Raw genomic sequence first — 12,761 nt, 5'->3', positions numbered from 1 at the left:
GACCATCTACTTTTTCAGTCATATTCCTTGGATGAATTTCTTTGTGTATGTAATCAACCTCATTATTAGAAATGCAGGCTGGAACCCGTTAAGACCCGTTAAGAAGACTTCTTTGCCTTCTTGCATTTCTTATCATTCCATGATATTATAGATATATTCTCTTATATGTGAATGTCGATTTAAAAATAGCACTTTTCCTCTTTTCAATGATCTTTCACTTTCAAATGTCGAGCAATTTGTTATATACCTGCCTAAATCAGTATAGCTTCCTGTTACAGAGTATTTTCTTTTTGGTTTTGTCCCTATGTAAAAAGAAGTCAAATATAAAGCATTAACTTTGGTACATTATGCCCAATCATGATTTCCCTATGAACACTCAAAATTAAATGTCACCATCACTCTCATGTCATTCCATTCTTTTCCTTTTCCATCACTAGAAAAGATGGATGATAGAAGCTCTGTGATGTACTTGAGGCTATTTGAGATCATTTATTTCTACCCACTGTTAGGTCGTGTACCCTGGGCCACACTGTGCACTAAAGGTAGATAAGAAGTTTAACTATCTGTTTCTTACTTGTGTTATAGGACCGGCATCTCACATCTCCTACATTTGAACAATGTCTTATTTAGCTGCTTTAACACATTGTTTTCCAGGTGGTGTTTTTTATTTTCATTATATATATTCCTGCTTTGTTTTACCCACAGTATTCAGACTCCCATTGAAGTTGTGTGACGTCTTTTAAGACAGTTGTAGTCAGACTTGTTCTGTATATGGTCATGTCTGCCTCAGTAAATGCCATACAGAGCTTGCTCCTTAGCTGTTTTCTTTTTTCCCCTCAAAGTTTGTTTCTCTTCAAAACCTCTGCTCTCAAATTACAGCTGTCTCGTTCATTTTAGTTAATAATCCTTATTTTCATGTTATCATTTGTAAGTGTAAGGGTTTATGAAAGGATCTACTTTTGATGTACGGTGTGTGCCAAAATAGCTTTGGCAAGTCCAGACGTGGCTCTGCGGCCAAAGGCCCTCATTTGAATCTAAGCTGTTGGTGAATTAAGACCTGAGAAACTTGAGATAAGCGTGCCTAATTGCCTAAAAGAAACTCAACAAGAAAATGTATTGTAGCTTGTTGATCTTATTTCTTTAATAATTCAAAAGAATCTTCCAGAAATATGTGGACTTCTTCCTTAGATTCTTGAAATGTGATCACGGGACACAATTGTCATTTGGCACTTGCCCAGAAATACACATCTTTGCATGAGGCACCTGGACATATGTGGCAGGTCTGGTAGAATCAGCTAATTAACAACACAGGCTTAAACAGGCACCTCATCTGGCAGTGCAGTTAGTTGCCTGATGGTGCTCAGCGGGACCGGGTAGTGCTTTTTATTTTTCTATCCTAATGGTCTGCTGCCCACCTAATTTTGCCTTATTGTCAGTCACTACTTACCGCAGCTTGGGGCCCTCCCAGGAGGCTAAATTATTATCAAAGGATTAGGGAGATGTAGCCTTGCAGCTCTGACATTTCTGATTACTTGTCTATGCCCGAACACTAATTAGCTGTGACTAATTAAGAAAAATGTTCCTGCCATAGAAAACCATTTAAAAGAACTGAGAAGTAGAAAAGCAATTCAAAAGCTGAGCAGTGCTCAGATTTGCTGATGCTCTTTAGATTTCCACCAGAGCCTTAACTCACCTTTAATTGTGCTCAGAATTTAAAAAAAACAAAAAAAAAAACTCACATGTGAACTGATCTGAGGTTTTTGTTTGAATAGGAAAAAAAAAAATTGTGGTTGATCACCTAAAATCTCTTAGCAATGGTAAAACTCTCTCCGATGAATGGAAAATGTCAAAACTTGCATTTTCATCAAGCAATTTTTCTTAACACTGAACGCATAAGTATGCATTTGCCTTCATTCACCCAAGCCGGTAACAGTGACTTAATAGCCATGGAAGAAATAAGAAAATTCTCCCTCCTGATTTTATCAAAGATAGTTGAAATAATTACAAGCAACATGTTGAGCATTTCAAAAGTTATTTAGTATTGATTTCATGCTGCCTTCACATGTAATATGGTCTGAAAACTCTGACTTCTCCACACAGAGCCTGGCTTTTCCTCGGTGGTTTGCATGCTTGCATCTGGCAACCAGTGACTTATTAATGAAAATACCCAGTGCTTCCCTGGTGGCGCAGTGGTTGAGAGTCTGCCTGCCGATGCAGGGGGCACAGGTTTGTGCCCCGGTCCGGGAAGATCCCACATGCCGTGGAGCGGCTGGGCCCGTGAGCCATGGCCGCTGAGCCTGTGCGTCCAGAGCCTGTGCTCCGCAACGGGAGAGGCCACAACAGTGAGAGGCCCGCATACAGCAAAAAAAAAAAAAAAGAAAATACCCAGGACTCCCCTGAGACCAGCATCTCTTTCAGTTGACCAGTGTGGTGTTTTCATAGAAATGATAGCTACTGTTCTTCTCTTCAAACCTAACTTCATAAGCAAATGACACATGGCTTTAAAGCCATTTTCTGTGGTAGCCTTTTGAACTTCTCCTCCGTCAGACACTCCCTCTGCAAGCTTTCCATGCAGCCCCATCTACGTGGTCAGTGCCATTCACAAGTGGGCACAGCAGTGGCAGCCAGATTGCCACTATTGACTACGTCCAACTACAAAAAATAAATAAATAAATAAAAATCCGTGTAAGGAAACGGCTATTGTAGTAAATCAGCATCACTGTGGCAAAACCATGTGTTTATTGAATGCATTGAAAGGAAACTCTATAAAAGAACAATTTTCACAGGTACTTATAAATACCTAAACTCCAGAGAGCCCTCAATTTCTTGATCTCAGCCCAGCCCTAATTAAGAGACCATCTAAATTTTGCTGTCTTAATATGGGCAAAATGTTTTGTTTGAAATAAAGCAAGTTCTAACCCCTACGTCACCAAAATTCTTCATGCTGTTTTTTAAAACCCATTTCCCTTTTTCCTCTCAATAGAGAACAAAAAGCAGGTAGCCAGCATCTCTAGGGAATAATCCTTCCTATATATAAAGACTGTTATTAAGGCACCTGTCATACTTGTCTGCTCCAGGATAAATAATCCCTATTTGCTAAACTCCTCTTCATAGGCCCCTTTTCTAGCCCTTTAATCATCTTTGTGGCTGTCCTTTGAAACTTCTCAAAATGTTCTCGGTCATGCTTAGGGTTTAGAGTCAGGAATAGGACGCAGTATTTGAATGTGGCTGAACAAGATTTTTTTCAAGGCATATTCCTATTTGTGCATTCTCATGGATAACTTTCCCATACTTTTGCTCTACTGATCCTTATAAATTTGGTCCCATATACTCCCCATATTTCTTGTTGACTTTCCTCTTACTGCCTATGTTATACAGTTAAAAATGTATATGTTTATAGATGTAGGATGGTCATTCCTGTGACGTTTTGGATGCATAAGGTCTAGAAAACAAATCCAATTCATCCTTCAAATAGGATGTGCAAGGGATGGTGATGAATGTTGGGATTAAAAGGTTAGGCATTGGGACTTCCCTGTTGGTCCAGTGGTTAAGACTCTGCACTTCCACTGCAGGGGGCACTGGTTCAATCCCTGGTTGGGAAACTAAGATCCCACATGCTGTGCGGCCAAAAAAAGAAAAAAAAAAACGTTAGGCATTTGTTTCCTCCCACATAGTTGGGTATCTCTGTCACAATGACTCGGTAGGATTCTAATTAAAATAGGAAATCAAAACCCCTCTTATTATTTATTCATACTACCAGTATTTATTTTCTAGAGGCCACACACTGCTAGAAGCTGGGAATGCAATGTTAGATAAGATACACCAAGTTCCTGCCCTAAGGGAGCTTACATTCTTACGGCCAAGTGGGTCTTCTGAAAAAGTTGTTAATTTCTACATTAAAATATTTCATATTTTCACCTATTGAATAGACATTAATAGATTTTTTCCAAATGGATGTACTATGGAGAATTAAAATTTAGTACCCTTTCAAAATAGATGATAGTGATTATCTAAATATGACGTTTATTTATTTCCCTCTGTTGCAAGTGGATAATTGGAAACTTGCCAGAATTTAGGGCCAGTGCAAGGGTTGCACCTAGCTCTAGTGCCTGCAACATCAAATGCCGTGACAGTACACGGGCACACTCTCCCTCTCTACCCTTCATGGGTTCTTTGCTCAAAAGCCAGGCTTATACCAGCTCCCAGGAGAGCTCTCATGTTCCCTCAGACTCAAGGCAATAGTGCCACACCAATGATGTTTCTCACTTTTTTTTTTTAACACCTCACAAAGACAACAAGCATTGAAAGCACCCAGGACATGTCACTTCTTGGTGTAAACGCACAGGCAGCACTGCCAGCCATACACCAGATATGCCCCACAGCCTCAGATACCGCCCAGGAATAGCTACCACTAGCCCTGAGCATATGCTGGAGGGGCAGCTCACTGCCTGTGTGACAGACTCTTGAGGGCCAATCCGGGAGCTGAGCACATCAACCTCTGAGCACATAATGTTATCATATCTTTGTGTATAAGAGTATTTATGTGGACACTCATATATGTACATAGACATGGGGGTTTGTTAGTTTACAGTACTTTCTCCTTTACGTAATTCATCACTTAAAATGAACTTAGACTGTCACATTTTCAGTTCTATGTTAAATTTCTTTAGCCAGATGCAGTTGTTTACTTTTTGATGATGTCTACAACTTTAGCATGCATTAAATTATTTTGCTATTAATGAAACGTGTAATTCAAGTCAACAGTTCCTCTGGCTCTGATATTCTTTTATCTTTTTTCTGTTGAAAAGCTGCCCTGCCACTATTATATATGTAACAGTTTATGTTTCCAAATATTTAAAAGCCTTCAGTCCTTCAACAATTATGTCATGCATGTCATGTGCCAGACGTTCTGCTAAGGGCTCAAGCTATGAATAAAAAGACTTGGTGTCTGCCTTATGGATACTCACAGCCTGCTGAGGCAGACACAGGGCACATTGTGCAGTATTTTTATAGACACCTGTACAGAGTTCTAGGAGCAGGAAATACAGGAGCATCTAAGTCTACCTGGTAAGAGATAGTGTTGGCTTCATAGCAGAAATGATAGTTGAACTGAGTCTTAAAGGTCAACGTGAATCTGGCCAATGAAATGTACATGGGAATAAAAGTCCAGACAAAGGGATTGGCATGCCCAAAAACCATAGATATAGAGAAACCCAACATCTAGCAGTTCAGCAGGTCATTCAGGTCCTGTGGGAGTGCGCCATGAGTCAGAGACCGGAAGGTAGCTATTTATCCCAGTCTCTACAACACTCTGGAAAAGGAACTTTGGAATAATTGTTCCCTATTTTTTATAAGGAAACTGAAGCAGAAAGACTTGCTAACCATTAATTCTCAGACCTAGGTTTTATCTCAAACTTGTACCATTTAATAGTCTAATTTATTTTTATCCAGATCCTACATTATTGATTTAAATGCAGTATCGACCAAACTTTTATATATAGTACTTAAGATGAGTCATTCGACCAGATGAACAGGTCATATGCCCAAATAAATCATTCATAGTCTATGTCTGCACCCCAAACTGGTGCACACACCATTATAACTGGGTTGGCCACTGAGTTCAACCAAACCACTGATTAGTCAAAAGATTAGCCAAACCAGTATGCATTCCATCATTTGTCAATAAGTAGGCGAGAGGGGGAACAACTGATGATCTGAAATTTTCACTTTGTAATCACTAATCTTTTTAGCACCAGGGAAAGAACCACAGAATAAATTTACAAAGGCACTTGCCTACTTGATGATAATGAATTTGAAGAATAGTATTGATTTTAATGCTCTTTGTCTAGTGTGAGAATAGGTAGGCTAGTTTAATAATATTACTTTCAGGATATTTTGGAAGAAAGGAAATTTGGGGTTAATGAAATAGTAGTGAGTGGAAAAGAGCTTTTGCAACCCCCAATTTGTGGAACTTACCCTGTTATGTAACTTATCCTATTTTATAACAGAAGAGGATTGAATGCATCTTGGAAGTGTCTTGGTTATTATATTCATGCATTTTTTAAGAAAAAAGGAATGGGAAAAAAAAGTACTGAACTAAAAGAGCGGGAAAGATTTTTCAGCATTCAACAAGCATTTATTAGGTACCTACTATATGCCAAACCTCCCATGTTAGTACTTTTTACATTTTCCCTTTCTTAACAGACATCATAGTGCTCATGAACTCTCCTTTGCAGACTTCCTCATAGAGATAAGAAATGAAAATCGCCCTGAACATGAGTTTATTGAATATGGAAGGAAAAAAGCATGAATCAAGTTCTTCTCTGTTCTGCATGTTAAAAAAAAAAGAAGATGAAGAAAACTGCACATATAGATCGAGTCCCCTCATGAATGAACTAAGGATCTTCTTTCCACATTGCTTTGTTTTGTTGCAGTGAAAAAAAAATTCTTCCCAGTATTCCTAAGCATTAGGGTATATGGCACTTTAACACAACTTAAGAAGGAAATACGTGGGAAATGCGTAGCACAAGAACCATTTGGTTGGTTACCCTAACAGAGTGTGGTTCTTCCCAAAATTTATTACATTATGTAATTACATTATCCGGTGTACAAATATCTTTGGAAATGCAGATTACAGTAACTTGCAAGAAAATGTGATGGACTTCTTTGAAACAACAAGTATCTCCTTACTCCTTACTACTTACTACTCCTTACTACTTACTACTCCTTATTACTTCACAATCCTGTGTTATGATAACTATCAGGGACCACCAGGAATGGTAGAGTTGTTTTCTTAGTTGTTTGCTACAAGCATCAAACTACTCTTAAAAAATCAGAGACTTCATTGATGGAACAGACTGTTTCATAGAAGGAAATGGAATAACCTAGTAGTCATGAGCACGGACTCTGGAGCATAGGTATAAGATGAATCTTAACCTTGCCACTTACATAAACTTAAATAAGTAAATTGCTTAATCTAAACTCAGTTTTCTACCTACGTGAGCTCAGTTTCCATGCAAAATAGGAATAATAACCACTTCATCAAGGTTGTTTTAAGAATCAAATGAAAATTTAACTGATGCACTTGTACTTCCCATGGAGGATTTTTTAAAAACATCAAATGCCTTTATAATCAGAGTATTATTGTTATATACAATATAATATATTGTATATAACATTATTTGTTATTATAAAATCATAATAATACTTCACAGTTCTTAATAAATTTCATTTATTCCTCATTATACTTTATTATTTCATTTTTATATGTCTGTACTTCATTAAAAGGCCAGATGAAACTTCTGGAATCCTAGACTTGAATATTTGGATGAACAAAGCTATACTTATGTAGCATTTTAAAAAAACAATTGGCTTTTCCCTTCTTTTAGGAGAATCACAAGCTATATTGCTTCTAATCATGCCCCTTCCTTTGACAGTCAAATCTAATCTCATAGTATTTCTGGAGAGCATAAAAGTCTTATTTTAAAGCTAGCTCATATAATCTGTCCGTCATATCACAGATGAGAAAACTGAGGCATAGAGAAAGCAAGTGACAGGCTCAGTCAAGCAAATAGTCGCATCACAGGGGTCGGCACTGCGGCCCCTGCAGCTTCTGTGTTGATGTTCTTCTCTGGTGCGTTCACGGCCAGCCCTCAGCCTCCACGTCCAGATGCGAGTCTCTGTTTCCCTCCTCCTGCGCGCCTCCGGGGCTAGCTGGTTGATAGATGTAGGTTGGGTTGAACACTTCCTGTATTCTTAACCTAATAGACTGGTTTCAGTTTTCCTTAAATATAGCCTTTAATCCTATTCCAAGCCAACGTAAAATTCACACTTAAAACTTTCAAAATGCTTGTGGGGTTTTTGTGTGTGTGTGTGTTTTGCGGTACGCGGGCCTCTCACTGTTGTGGCCTCTCCCGTTGCGGAGCACAGGCTCCGGGCGCGCAGGCTCAGCGGCCATGGCTCACGGGCCCAGCTGCTCCGCGGCATGTGGGATCTTCCCGGACCGGGGCATGAACCCGTGTCCCCTGCATCGGCAGGCGGACTCTCAACCACTGCACCACCAGGGAAGCCCTAAATGCTTGTGTTTTGAGGGTCTGTTTTGTGGAACCAAATATAATCATTTCAGTGGGTTAGCTTGAAAAGAGGGTGGAAATGTTGGCATTATTATATCAAATGTACTGTTAATATAGATCTGCATTTTAGTGCCTAGAAATGGGAAGTGACCACGAATTTAGTTATATTAAACAGATGTACTATTGACAAAAGGAACACTCCATGTATAAAGAAACATTTCTATTTACTTTTTAATGTACTGGTGAAACTGTAGGGCATTAACATTTCTAAATAATTTGTTGCCCTCTAAAGCCATGAAATGATCCTAAAGGATGCTTTATATTTATCAAGCTTTTCAAAACTATTATTCTTTTATCCAATTAAACTTAACATTTAAAAGGCACATATTTCCTAAGATGAGATTTTCTACATGGTATGTCATTTCAGCACGGTGACTTGACTCTGGTAAAACTATCAGCTTCTCTTGAAATAAATGAAGAAATGCACACATACTGTGGAAATGTAGCCATTTCATATCTGGGGGCACTAAAAAGTGTTGGGTTTTTTTTTTTTTTTTTCGTTGTTCACCTATTGAGACGAGCCTAGCTGGAGAAGAATGAAAATATATCAGCTAGTTGTACCAAGTTCATAATCATAAAAAGCTAAACACTTAAGCAGAAAATATATCACAGATTTGTTCCCCAGCAAAGCAACTATTTTTACCCTGCCATCATCATCAGAAGCCACATTCTGACAGAAATCATTTGCTTGAAGCAGCCACAATATATGAACCCTATGTGGTCCTGTGATTCAGATTTAGGAACATCAGCCCCAGAAGGTCTGAAGACATTGTGCATTAGTATGTATTGAGACCTCATTCCAGGTGGCAAGCAGCTGGACTTTTTAAAAAATAAAACTTCCAAAATAAAAGCGAAGCGCCTGTTTCCAGGCAGTAAGTGTTATATTTAATTGAATCCTCCTCAAAATGTTATAAATTAGGCAGCAAAGGGAGCCGTGCATATTTAATATATTTGTTTTGTATTTCCACTAGTCAACAGAATAATGAAATTCCTTAACTACTTCTCTTTAACTTGCACGAAGAAAGCACGGTATGTTGCTAAATCTCTTTTCACCAGCACTGTCGAGAAACAACTTTAATCCTTGTTAGAAAATTGCCGAGTCTGGGACTGACAAAGAGCTCATGCTTGTTCCATTGTTAGTGCTCCCCGGCCCCAAGAGCAGAGCCCTTTACAGCTGCATGGATCCCGCCCGGCTCAGCTGCACTATTTAGGAGAGGAGGTTTGTCAATTTCTATTGACAATGGAGAGAGTTTTTCAGGGCCTGTAGCAGTGCTGACACAGTTGGGGATCAATGCCAGCCATTCAGAATGCACCCTCTTTCATTGCTTTCGTTTGTTAATTCAAGACTAAAGGTCCACTGAGGGGGTTCAGGGTGTTTAAGAAAGCTGATGAACTGTTTAAGAAAGCTGATGAACTGCAAGCGTTTATAGCCCTGGTGTGGCAATTTCCATAGTCAGTGGCAACTCCTGGCACCGAGGGAGCTGTGTCCTTGTTGACCCTCTTGTTATTAAAAATGCACAAGTGCTGCGCTTCTCAATATTTCAACACTCTTTCATTGTCAATACCACCTTCTGAGCCCTTCAGCTTGTTGCTTGCTCTAAAGATCTTCTTAGATTGGGTTTGAAAACTTCACCTTAAACACTAGATTAGACTGATGTTCTGTTTTCCGTGCTCCTGTTGATTTGTTGAACCTTCCCAGGGCTGGAAAGCAAGTAGCAGCTTGATGGGGAGACGGGCTGCTAATATGATTTACCAGTCTACAGTCATGCACAATAAGTGTGAATAAATACAGGGGTCTCACAGAGTCAACCCTAGCCTTTCCTTTTCTTTTCTTTTTGCTTTAAAAGAGATATCTCAAGAAAATGAAGTGAGTAAGGCATGCCCTTACAGGAGTTGAATGAACCACAAAAAAGAAAAAAAAAAAAGCATATTTTGTTAAAGTGGTAGGCTGCTGGCATGGATTGATGGAGGAAAAAAGTGTAGAATATACACTAACTGCTTTATTCTTAAGTAGACCAAGCAGGGAATAAAGCAGTAATGCCATACCCACGACTTGAGTGCAAGCTCCAGTGCCCCTTCGTTGTCATCCCCAGAAAGGAAAAGTGAATAGTCAAACAAGTTGCTTTATAAAATTAACTTTTCCAAAATGAAAGCACATTTTCTAACAGTCACACTTCACTGCACATTCACCCCTTTCAAATTTTTGTTTCTTTGCTTTGGAGGGTGGTTTGGTTTGGTTTGGTGGGGTGGGGGGAATGACGCTAACTTACCTTTGACTTTTTTCTCAAGATGAAAAAAGTGGAATCTATGGTCCTCCACCTAGAAGAAGAACATAACCATTCCAACACCAGAAATAGGAAAATGCTAGTGATTTCTGTTTGGTGGTTTTGTCTGTTTGGGGTGTGTGTGTGTGTGTGTGTGTGTGTGTGTGTGTGTGTTTCACCATATATAAGAAAGAAGCAGTCCTAGTAAGATTTTTTGTTTGTTAGCTTATTCTTCATAGCAACATAAACTCTAAGCTAAGCTATTGATTTCTCTTCATCATTTGCTTGATTTAGCTGAAATTCTTCAAAATGCTTTGACTTTGGAACCAAAAAATATGCATGATTAGCAGATAAAATAATTCTTCTTATAGAATGTTCCTTGTAGAATAATTTGTTTGCCTTTAAGGTAAGATGATGATGAAGTAGCTTAAGCACTTTATTAACATTAGTTCTTTTTCTCTGTTTTTATAGTTAACTTTAGATCATTTTATTCCCAAATTATTCTTCTTTAAAATTATAATTTTGGCATTATGTTAAAGAAGTTATATTGATAATAAATTTTTGTGTTATGTTAGATGTCCTTTCAGTTATCACTTAATCATAAGTATCACTCATATGTAATGGAAAAATGAAGTTACATTAATTTTAAATTACCTAAGGATTTTTTAAGAACATAAGATGCATATGGAGTAATTTTAAGAAAGCATTTTCATTTACCTCAGATTCATGCAGCTTACCATATATATAGTAACCTTACAGTCTAACAGCCCGATTAACTTGTATGTTATAAACTTTGTACAATATATCGTATTTTGTCCCCCCAACTAAAAAAAAAATTATTCCTTGAAGAAGCACTATAATTTAAGAGTCATAACCATTATGACTACATTTTAGTTTTCAAGTTACTTGGAGGTTGGTCTGGGGCCGAGGGTTTTAATTCAGTGTACTCATATTCAATATCACCAATACCTATGAGTGTTTACCTGCATTAAAATAGAACTCAAGTAGTTGAGGCTATAACTTGAAATAAGGAAGTATAGAATTTAAATACCAGATACTAATCTATTAAGATTTAATATGTCAGCTGAAGTACTGAATTTTTTAGCAGTTTATTTTTAAGAATTTAGGAGTATCTCATTTTATAAAACTTATTTCTGATACTTTTACATGTCCTGAAAATTAGGAAAGTAATCATTAGGAAAAAGCATAACTGGGTACATGAATAATATTTTTTTAAACAACCATAGCCCATCTCACATTTTAAACACTTGAATGTTCATTCATCCATTTAATATCACAGTATTCAGTAAATCAGTTATTCATTTTCATTAGCTTATCTCATTTTATGCATGTGTGTCCAGTATGCCAACAAATTAATAGAAATAAGTCTGATGAAATGTTAAACTAATTCATTTTTATATTATGCTTAAACTACCATTCCTTATACTAAATTTTATTAGAACAATGTGAGTAAATACAAGTCCAGGTGAATTTCAGACTTACTTGTATCACTTGAGATTTCTTTTAGAAATTTGTATTTACTGCTTTATTATGGAAGAAAAATATCTTTTAAGATTTGTTTCTGTGTTTGAATACCTAAGAACATATGCACGTACCTATGTGATCTGTAGTGTCCCTGTGTGTACACAGCAAGGCACAAAATACCTTCTCTTTCAAAAACTCTTTTGTCATTTCCTAACTGCTGCGTGGACATTGATATTTCTCACAGTTATCTGAATGAGTAGCATTATTTTCTTACAGTATTACCTAAACCTGGCTTTGGCGTGTAAGTACTGAATCCCTTAAAATGCCATCACTAATGGCAGATTGCCCTTTTTTGAAAATAGGAACAAAATTTCTTCTTTTTCTATACTCACAGGCATTATATAGGAGCAGGAAGGTACATTAGAGAAGAATTTCAATTTTCCCACCAAGAGAGTTACAATAAACAGAGAGAAAATATGAACCCTCCAAAACCACTTGCAAAATGAAACAGATTGTTTTCTTTTATAATTTGGTCAACTGACATCGGTTTTTATGACTCTTATAAGACACAAGAATTCCATCCTGATAATGTTCCTTCCTAAGATCTGAAATCTTTATTTTAGGTGGTTTTAGACCATCTTGGCAAATACTTAACAACCGATAGTAGATAAAGGTGTGATTGGGGATTAGAGGTTAGCAAGCTGTGGATGTTTTTTGCCATCCCTCCTTTAAAATGCTATTTCTAGGTATTGCCTACATGCATGATGGCATCTACTCTGATTTTTACATAACATACAGGCTAATGGGAAATTTCCCTTTGAAAATAATTTATCTGTTTTTTTCCTGCTGCTTGGCAGTCCATTCAGTCCCATAACATGTA

General features: G+C 37.6%; 1 protein-coding gene across 5 annotated transcripts in view; it reads left to right on the top strand.

Moving 5' to 3' along the window:
• Window positions 1–12,761, top strand: part of CADPS2 (calcium dependent secretion activator 2) — a 478,890-nt gene that overhangs the window by 459,249 nt on the left and 6,880 nt on the right. The gene's annotated exons all lie outside the window — the stretch shown is intronic.

This window comes from Mesoplodon mirus, assembly GCF_964341445.2.
Source record: "Mesoplodon mirus genome assembly, chromosome: 9".
NCBI lineage: Eukaryota > Metazoa > Chordata > Mammalia > Artiodactyla > Ziphiidae > Mesoplodon > Mesoplodon mirus.
The sequence above is the reverse complement of the archived record's forward strand: the minus strand, read 5'-3'. Positions and strand labels throughout refer to the sequence as shown.